We start from the raw sequence: 10,373 nt of genomic DNA, 5'->3' as shown, positions 1-10,373 counted from the left end.
AGTCCTCTGCTCAGGTGCCTGTACAGAAGCTATATGCTGTTGAGCATGACGGGAAAAGGAAGGTGGTAAATAGCATGATGGAGGAAGGAACGCCCGACTCCTAGGAATGGAGTGGTGTTTTTCCTCTCTTCTCCCCCTTTTCTTTTAAGTTTATCTCTGTAGGAAGGTGGTAGGTGAGATCCCAAAGAAAGAAAGGACCAGAGACTCCCTTAACTACTCTGGGCACAGGGCATGGCTATACTACAGCAGCTGGTACAGGAGAACCTACTAGCTCATGGTACAGGCAGACCCAGGAAGGAATGAAAATAAAAGGAATATTTACAGGAAACAAATTGCTTAGAATGTTAGATGGTCAAGCTTGGCCTTTGGTCCAGTGCAGCTCTTGTCTCACTTGTCAACAGTGAAAAATTACTTTTAGAATCAACTGGAATCACACCACTTGCTATCCTCATGCTCACTGTTAGAAAAAGATTAACTGGTGTGAACATATTTACCTATTAATTCTTGGGGAAAGTTTTATTTTTCCCAAAAGACTCTTGACGAATGATCTCCAAAAGCTGAAAGCTAAAACCCAGTAATCTTGGTCTACTGTTCTAAAAGAATAGACTGGTGATGTGGTTGATCTGATATAGAAAACTATACCTTCTTGCAGATGATCAACTGACCTGCTGTCTCACCCCAAATCTTAGTCTCAGGTATATTTCAGAGAAGGCAGGCAGCTATACTTCATAGAACAGAGTAGCAGTTTAAGAGCAGAAAGGTAGAGGAAATCTAGAAAAAGAACTATCTTGATACAAATTTATCCTATGGTGTGAAGGGAAAGGGCAAAGAACCCATGGGAATTCACTTATACAACAATTTCTGTCACCGTGGTGACTGATTTTTGCCCATTCCATAGGGTCTTGAACAGCTCAGGGACTGGGTACTCTTTAAAGTCATCACCTTCTGTAGGAATAATGACACTCATCTCAGATGATTTGGCACTGACTCTGACAGTGCAGGGAATTCTCACTCAGGTAAGCATGTCAGTCATCTGTTTGGGGCTTGATTATTTGATGAAAATAGTCGGCACTTTACACAGTACCTGAACTTTGACATCCCAACTACTGATTATCTTCACAATGCCCACCATGTCATCAAACACCATACAAGTTTTCTTACAGTTATTTACTATAATGGAGTTAGTTTTGCCCTTGATTTACAATGTTGTGCTGACACTCTTGTAGGTATAAGCCACCTGTTTCAGCTCTGTATCATCAATCACCATGTTAGAAACATTCTACTGATTTTCTACTCTCTACTTCTTGCCTTCCAGTTCAAGTAGAACTGGCTCTTCCTTTGTGGCTGCTTTGGGGGAGGGACTGACTCTTGGTTTAGGTGCAAAAAATTGTTTGGGGTCCCTGTGTACTGGACCACTTTGAGCCTTCAGGGCAGGGTTCTTGTGACCCTTTGTGCCATTAGATACATGTTTCAGAGCATGTGTGATGCTCTCCCTCCAATTAATCTGAGCAATTAGTGCGGCATATACAGCAAAGTCATCTGAGCCTGAATAGGTAAGGACTGAGGGGGAATGAGTTTCTGGTAATGGCGGAGGAGGACCCGATCCAGCAGAGGGTCCAGTTGGCAATCCACTCAGTTCTTTTGCCACAGGGCTTATTTTGCTCCAGGCCAGTCTAATACTATGATACTCCTTAATGTCAATCCAAAGCTCGGTCCATATACTCAAGTGAGTTTTGACCCAGTCCACATGCTTCTTATCCACATCTTTGTACTCCTCGAGGACACGATCTGTACAAAATGTGGCATCATTCCTTTCTTCCTCATAAGGACCAGATTTGTAAGCCACAGCTACCCAACCCAGGTCCTGGATGCTGTCTTTGACAGTTGACAGATGATTGAGTTATTTGCTCCCTTGGATCTTCTCCTAAAATGTTATCACTTCTTGGATCTGTTCTGAGATGGGTGTCAACAATTCAGAAAATTTATTACATGCTGGTTGCTGGCACTGAGAAGCTGTAGCCGAGAGAATTCACTCCAACTTCAGACCTGTGTGGACCATCTCCATGTACTTCTGCACATCTCCCCCAATCTCTTAACGGATCTTCAGGTATTCTACTACAGGGCCGACAAGCAGTAAATCAAATGCTTGCACATCAGGAGCTGCTCCTTTTGGATTACTGTCTCCTCACCTATAGTGCATGTCAGAGACCTGGGATACTGCCTCCAAGTGACTCACTATCCTCTCTAATTTTTCCACCAGATTTTGCATGTCAACCATAATATACCACCTCAGAGCTCTGTCTCACATTGGAAATAGCAAGTGAAAAATTTTGATAAGCTGTAACACATAGTATTTTAATTGTTTTATCTACTTCATGCACTTTTCTTGATGAATGAGCTATAATTTGATATTAGTTGATGGCTTTTGTTTGGATGAAACCAAGGTAAATCAGCAAAAGTTAGCTTAACCTCGCTATAATGGGAATTTAGCTAGGTAATTCAAAAAGAAGAGGATATAAAAATGTGCTTTTATTTAGATGTGCATATCTACATTCCTGTAACTTGATGGAAATATTCAGACTTGAATATTACATTATGTTTGTAGCTCTAATAAAGAGTGATTTTTATATTACTTATTTTCCTTGTCTTGTAAGTATTCACATAATTAATTATTAATTATTCACTGATATATATAATTTAATGAATAATTGTGGAGGTTTTATTCAGCAGTTGTACTGGATAGAGGCATGTCAATTCATTTATATTGCCTGTCTACAGAATCTCTCTCTATATACATCTTCAGAGAAATTGATCAAGAAACCGTGGCATCAATTGTTAAGATGGCCACATGAATTGCAGACTTTTCATATGAATATAGCCAATGCATTTTACACAGAATTTTTATGTTATAGTGACTTTGATCTTGAAGCAATTTAAATATAAACAAAGCCATTAGCATTAATTTAGCTGCAATCTCTAATTATCTTCCTATTTGAATATGTGAATATATTTTAATATAATATAGCTTACATGAAACAAACTGTGCTATTTCTTTTCATACTTCATTTTAAATGTAAAATATTAAGTTTCTTGTAAGCAATCACTGGTATGGAAAGAACATTGGGAAACATATTGGAAATTACCATAATTATATCAAGAGCTCCCTAGTGGTCAAAAGCATTAGTACTCAAATTGCATTATGAATATGCAAATCTAGTATTTTTTTATTTAGGTCATTTGTCACTGGTATCAGAAATTGCAAGGCACTGGATTTTGCAAGAGCTTCCGATGACTTGGTGATTTAATAAGACTTGCCTGGTCCATCTGTAATCTAACTAACCTATACTAGATCCTTTTATACACACATTTCTTCTACGTTCTAATTTTGGTTAGTCCTTAACACACATTACCTTTTGTGATTATGTTATATTTCAGAGTGATGGTAATGCACTGAATGAAGAACAGTTCTGAAATTGGTCTAGTCGAAAGCAATTATACTTGGGTAAAATATGCATTCAGAGTCAAACTGATGTTTTGTTTGCTCACCTGGCTAGTGCTTATTCCTCTGTAGTGGAGGGATCATTACTTTTTAACTGTGAGTTCAAATCATTAATTTTCAACCACGAGTTCAGATACTCAACTTGCAGCTGGATTTATATGGCAGGCAAACACTTGCACAGGACATAAAATTTAGACAGACCATAAGTGCCAAGATGGCATTGCTAGATACTTACCACATGCCGTGACAAATAGATGCAGCTAGATGAATCAGATATTAAAATGTTATATTGCAGTATACTTTAGCAACTTCAGTAAAGATGAGATCACTTTTAGTTAAATTCTAAATACTGTTCCAACTTAGTTCAATCCGTTCAAACACAGACACATAAAAGAAAAAGAACGATTAATGAAGGTATAAAAATAAAAGGAAAAGACAACATTGACCACACAATGAAATCGATTCAAGCACTTTGCCAAATATGACTTCTCTATTAGGACAAATTTTGCAACCACTTTAGGGCTCAGTGTACAGGTTGGTTAAGATAATTAACTGCTATTATTTATATAAAGCACTTAGCATTATGCTTGATATATAAAATTGCCACCAAACAACTTAGAAGATGCATCTATTTATAGAAAAGTTTAATTTCTTTGGTATAAGAACTATTACCTAATGGTTTGAAATTACCCTATTATTTCATTATCCATCAGTGTTCTCTTTCCTCAATGCCCCACTTCAGCCATACTGGATATTTTTGTTTCTTGGCCATTCTATGCATACATTGTCCACAGAGACTTTGCACTCTCTGCTCTCACTGTCCCCAGATACTCACATGACTTGCTCCCTCACTCCTTTTAGATTTCTGCCCAGTTCACATTTTAGCATTGACTGTCTTCCGTGACTATCCAATTTGCCCCATTTAACATATTATAAATCTTGTATAAAATAACATTATCCCCACACCTAGCACTTATAACCTCCCATACCTTCCTTACATTTTTGTGTTTATTATTTTTCAGCATTTAGCCTACAATGGTTGTTTTATTCTCCCCCTCCTATTAATTAAAATGTAAACTCCATGAGAATAAGGAAATTGTCTTTTTTTCTATGCCTGTTCCTAGTACCTACAATAGTCTATTGAAATCAGTAAATTACTTTTGAATAAATTAATAAAGGAAGAATAAGTGTGTTTTCAATTTTTAAAAGTTAGACCTAATATCATGCTGTTTAATGATATGACCTAATCTATATATATTAATCTTGGAAAAATATAAACCAGGATTTTTCTGATTCTGTCGTAGATTTTAATGTTTACCTCAATGCATTATCTTCAAGTGAAACCTCAAATTACTGTTTTTTTCTTTAAAATACGCTGATATTAGCCCACCATTTAAACAAATACTGACTTGCCCCATTTTTCTGTAGTAATAGTCACTGATTCCCAGACTTTAACTTCAGTAAAATACTAAATCTGGCTGCTCAGGAAAAACAAAGAAATCTCTAATTCTTTAAATTCACACAGTATTTATTGGGTAGCTACTTCTACAAAGTCTGCAGAGAAAAATCAGGTTAAAAACAAATGTTATTTCCTTGAGGACTTTTAATATTTTAGTGAACATAGTAAGTGCCAAATAACCATATAAAGGACAGAATAATAAGTGAAAATAAAGAGAACGAATGTCTCTTAGCAGAGGTAGGTCAGAGGTAGGTAGATACTACATATTAGAAAACCTTACTAAAGATTAGGAATTAGGCCAATTGACCTAAATAAAATAACCTTATGCTGTACAATTAATTGTTAAATAAAACAACAGCGACCTCAGAGCAGAAATATGACTTCTGTGAACTGTAACCCTCACAACAAAGCCATGTTTTAAATTTAACAATTAAATCAGAATTTAAAAAGAGGCCAACTTTTTTTTTTAATGATTATATGAGTATAAATGAAAATATTTTTCTTAGAGTCCACCAAATCTGGAAGAATTTTTTCTCCTTTCTTGTTATCCTGGTATCTTGCATATTGTGCAAGATATATTCAAAATAGAAAACCACTGAGGATCTCAGTAAATAACCATCTGTGTTACTATTAGTTATTGTATTGTTTTAATGCCATTTTGTAAGGTAATAATTCCTTTAAAACCTGTCATTGTTCTCTGTGCATATATCTCAATGGATCTTTCTTTTATATACCAAAAATATTTAAAACATTTCTTTCAAGGTCTGTGCCTTAAATGGGATTGGGAAGATCTGTAAGATGTCGTTTTCTCTGTCAAAGATTCTCAGGATCAAATGAGGAGTCAGATCTTACAGGTCTCCTCACTTCAGATTTTTGCACTTGCCTTTCTCACTCCCAGATGTGCTCTTTGATTGGATCCCATCACTACTCCCCTTTTTGTATCTTTTCTTCTTAGGACATTTCCTCAGCAAGGACCTTGTTGATTATTTTGTTCAAAATAACCACTCCAACTTGCCTCACCTAGTCACAAATTCTGTCATATACCCCACCCTATTTATGTATTTCATGGAACTTCTCAAAATCTTTAGTTATTTTGATGTTACTCACTTGCACCTCACTTCCTAGATCCCAGGGCAAGTGTGCTCCACAAGACAGAGAATGTATCTTTCTTATCAATATATTGTCTTCCTCAAAACTAGTGCCTGATTTAACAAATATTTTAAATGAATAAAGACAGACATTTGTTGGTACTATGAGAACAAAAACTGCAAATTACTTTTGAAGGGGAAGGCCAGCTAAAGCTTCACAGATCCGATGACATTTGATTGTTACATAGTGAATAGAACATTTCCAGGTGAAGGAAAATCATTCACCGTTTTGTATAAGTAGAGAAAGCCCAGTGATTTAGTGGTAGTTCATTTGTTTTGTGTTTGTTTGTTTCTTAATATAAGGAAATATTTTAAGGATTTGTTATCTGAAAAAAAAAAAATCAAATAAATCCTTTAGGCCAGAAGAAACAATATTCTCTGGACCAAGAAAATTGATACTACTGCAAATAGAAAGGTTTGCCATCGTACCAAATTTATTTTTAGTTTTTGGTGTGCTATTCCATTAACTGTCAGTCACAGAATTATTATTATTATTATTATTATTATTATTTTCAAAGTGACATGCATCTATAATAAGCAACTTCCTTGCCAGAATTTCTGCTGTGACATTGGTCCTTACAGGGAAGGAAAACTCCTTAGAGAACATTGTCTTCTACTCTGCTGCCATCAGATATATTTGGTGAGAAATCTCATTAGATTTTTTTCCCAAATCTAATTGCTGGCAGGGAGTATTTGTCAGGCTGAATTGTAAACATACCAGTAAAGACTGATATTAACCAAGAGTAAAGCCTGGCAATTAGGTAACAGATTTTGCCTGGTGAAATTTTATGTCTTTTTCTATCCCACTACCACTGCCATTACACCACTGGTGGAAAAACAGAATTTTTAAAGTGCTACGTCATTCTTTCAGTGTTGAAATGATTATAGGACTTGTGGTTTTCTCAAAAAAAATTATTGACAAGCAAATGCTTCAGCTCTTGGACTTTCAAAATAATAAGTGGTCAAAATAGTGGTTGTATCTGTTTCTTTACATATATCTTCTACCCATATCTCCATACCTCTGCCATCTATATTTGTCCATTTTTAATATGCCAGTATAATTTAAGAAAGCTAATGTATTTTATATATGCAAAAATGATATTTGGTATCATAAAGTAAATTGAGTATAGTAAAGTTTTCTGTAATAACAACAAAATTATACCATAATTTTTTTTTATTCAGAACTAAGTTTAAATTAGATTAAAATCTAACATGCTGGGAGTGGATGTGGCTCATATGGTTGGGTCTCTTCCTACCTGGAGGTCCTGGGTTCTGTTCTGGTGCCTCCTAAAAAAAACACAAAAAACAAACAACACACAAACAAATGAAAATACTAGCTCAGGGGATCTGTTGTGGCTCATTCAATCCTTGACCCTGGTATCTCACACACACACACACACACACACACACACACACACAGAAATCTAGTAAAATGTCCTGGAAGTGCAAATACTGAGAACATAAATGAGGTGACAGTATGCAAAAGAGTGTCTTCAGTGGAGAGATAAAGACACTATCTGCATAAGTTGTAGCGTCAACCAGAATCTGGTGTACGTCAGAGACCTTTTTTTTTCAATATGTATTTATTATTGTCAAGTGAGATTTTGAGTAATTAGTAATGTTTTATGTAATAGATGAGAAGCAATTTTTTAAATTTATTTTTGCTTTTCTTAAAAATTTATATCATATGGACAAGTAATTTACTAAATGATCATTTCTGCAAATTAATTAGTTTGCAATTTATAAATAAAATAATTGATTTAGAAAGCTGTTTCATCCCTGCTTTGCAACTTGACATGCTTTTTTGTTCATTTTTTTCCTACATACATGGTGAACCCATTCATTTTGACATATTATTGGGAAAAAGTTTGTGATGATTGCACCCTGCTTTTGGCGATTCAGTAAGTATTATATTGGTTCTGATAATTTTACCACTTATCTTTTTTTATCAATAAAGTATTTTTTATTAGAAAAGTTGTAAGTTTATAGAAAAAGCATTCATAAAAATGCAAAGTTCCCATATGTCACCCTCATATTAACACCTTGTATTAATGTGGTGCATCTGTTACAATTCATGACATTGTATGCTCTGTTGCAATTTCAATAAACAGGATTATTATACATAATTTTCACGGAAAAACGTCATTGACTAAAGTAGTGTGTCTCTGAGAAATCTAGAGTCACTATATTCAGATTTCTTGCACTTGCTGATTTTGTTCCTATTGCCACATAATAAAAACATGGTATTTAAAAGCCTGCAGAATAGGATACATTTTTAATTCTCAACAGAACTACTAAAATATGAACAGCTGGTAAATTCAAATCTTAATTAATTGGAAAACTGACTTTACAAGGAACAAATGCATGGAAAAATATTTATGTTTAATACATTTAGAAATTGAGTATGTTGTTTTTCTAAATATCCGGTTTTGAGAAAATCTTTAATATGAAGTTTGTATTTTACATGATCCTTTTTTAAAAAGCTAATGTTTATTTATGAAGAGAGAGATTGGTAACTAGTCAATGGAATAGTTACAATGATATTTAAAATGGTCATTTAATAATACTTAATACCCTCCACAAACTGGAACTACTGCTCTAATTCTTATTCTTATTGCTTAAATGTAATAATAAACTATTTCCTCTCCATGTAATTTTGTGGGACAGAAGATGATCGAATTTTATGGATACACATTCTTCAGTCTCATTTCCATTAACACTGGGATTGCTTCACTGATAAAAGCTTAAAAAAGAAGAATAGGGGAGTAAAATTTATAACCTTTTTCCAAACCTCCATGATTCCTATACACTGCAGCAGATCACTCTTGCCTTGGCTGACACATACTGGCACCATGATAAAAAGTCTATAATAATGCTCTTTTAATGAGAAAGAAAGCAGTCAACAAGGTGAGATTTCCAGAGACAAGGAAATAAATGACTTCAGGAGTAATAGAGAAGAGAATAGGGGGCTACACCATTTAGTCCTTGAACAGAGAAGCATGATACACGATATGTAAAGCTTGTGCTAAGAATCTGAATGGATTTTTGTAACCAACAGTTCCTGACTGTAGGCTTCCAGGAAGAAGGTGTTAAATAAACTGAGTACTAGGGAAAACAGACTGTTCCCAGGGCAACTCCACCTTAACTAAGACGTATCAGGTCAGGTGGGGGATAGGGAGGGACTACATAGAAAAAGCCTTTGAGCATGATTCTCAGGCCATAGCTACTGAGTCTTTTTTTTTTTTAAAGATTTATTTATTTATTTATTTCTCTCTCCTCCCCACTCTCTCCCCCCCCATTGTCTGTTCTCTGTGTCTATTTGCTGTGTCTTCTTTGTCCACTTCTGTTGTTGTTAGTGGCATGGGAATCTGTGTTTCTTTTTGTTGGGTCATCTTGTTGTGTCAGTTCTCCATGTGTGCGGCGCCATTCCTGGGCAGGCTGCATTTTCTTTCACGCTGGGCAGCTCTCCTTACGTGGCGCACTCCTTCCTCGTTGGGCTCCCCTATGCAGGGGACACCCCTGCGTGGCAGGGCACTCCTTGGGCATCAGCACTGCGCATGGGCCAGCTCCACACTGGTCAAGGAGGCCTGGGGTTTCAACCGTGGACCTCCCCTGTGGTAGACGGACGCCCTAACCACTGGGCCAAGTCCGCTGCCGCTACTGAGTCTTAATATCTTGCCATTGTTTCTAAACAAAGTATTATGCTGCCAAAAGCTTTCTAGAGGTTTAGGATTCTGCCATTCTACTTTGGGATCATGGAGGAGTAAAAGCATCATCTAATCACATGGGATATTCTTCAGTTCATGGTTTGAAATATATAATGTCAAATACTGGGTCTCCAGACTTCAACTCAGGCTTTTGTGCTAAAAGACACAATTTTGATCATGTTTCTTTAAAGGGTCGTTGAGCATTAACTGGCAAAATTGTGATAGCCATATTTGATGATGGGTACTGCCACCACACCTGTAATCACCCACATTGCCTTCTACAGCATTTAGCACATTGAAAATCCATCCGACAGTATGCACCCCTCAAGAAGAGGCAGTACCTATCAATGAATTTGCCTTTCAAGGTCACTGAAATACCCTCATGAAACTTAAGAGTCCTTGGATGTTATAATAGAGTTATTACAATCAAGAAAACTGAAGACTGAATTACCAAGAAAACTGAATGTGAATGTGTAAGGATAAAAGTCAACTGAAAAATATATGTATAAATTTTCCCTGATGCTACAAGGGAAAGACACTAACCCATTTCTCTCTTCTTA

The 10,373-nt window shown here is 35.8% G+C and overlaps 1 pseudogene; it reads right to left on the bottom strand.

Annotated features, from left to right (window-relative positions):
• Nucleotides 1-847: 847 nt before the first annotated feature.
• On the bottom strand, nucleotides 848-2,278 carry LOC101411638 (adenylyl cyclase-associated protein 1 pseudogene; annotated as a pseudogene).
• Between the last annotated feature and the right edge of the window lie 8,095 nt (nucleotides 2,279-10,373).

The sequence above is a fragment of the Dasypus novemcinctus genome, chromosome 15, assembly GCF_030445035.2.
Source record: "Dasypus novemcinctus isolate mDasNov1 chromosome 15, mDasNov1.1.hap2, whole genome shotgun sequence".
In the NCBI taxonomy this organism is placed as follows: Eukaryota; Metazoa; Chordata; class Mammalia; order Cingulata; family Dasypodidae; genus Dasypus; species Dasypus novemcinctus.
The sequence above is the reverse complement of the archived record's forward strand: the minus strand, read 5'-3'. Positions and strand labels throughout refer to the sequence as shown.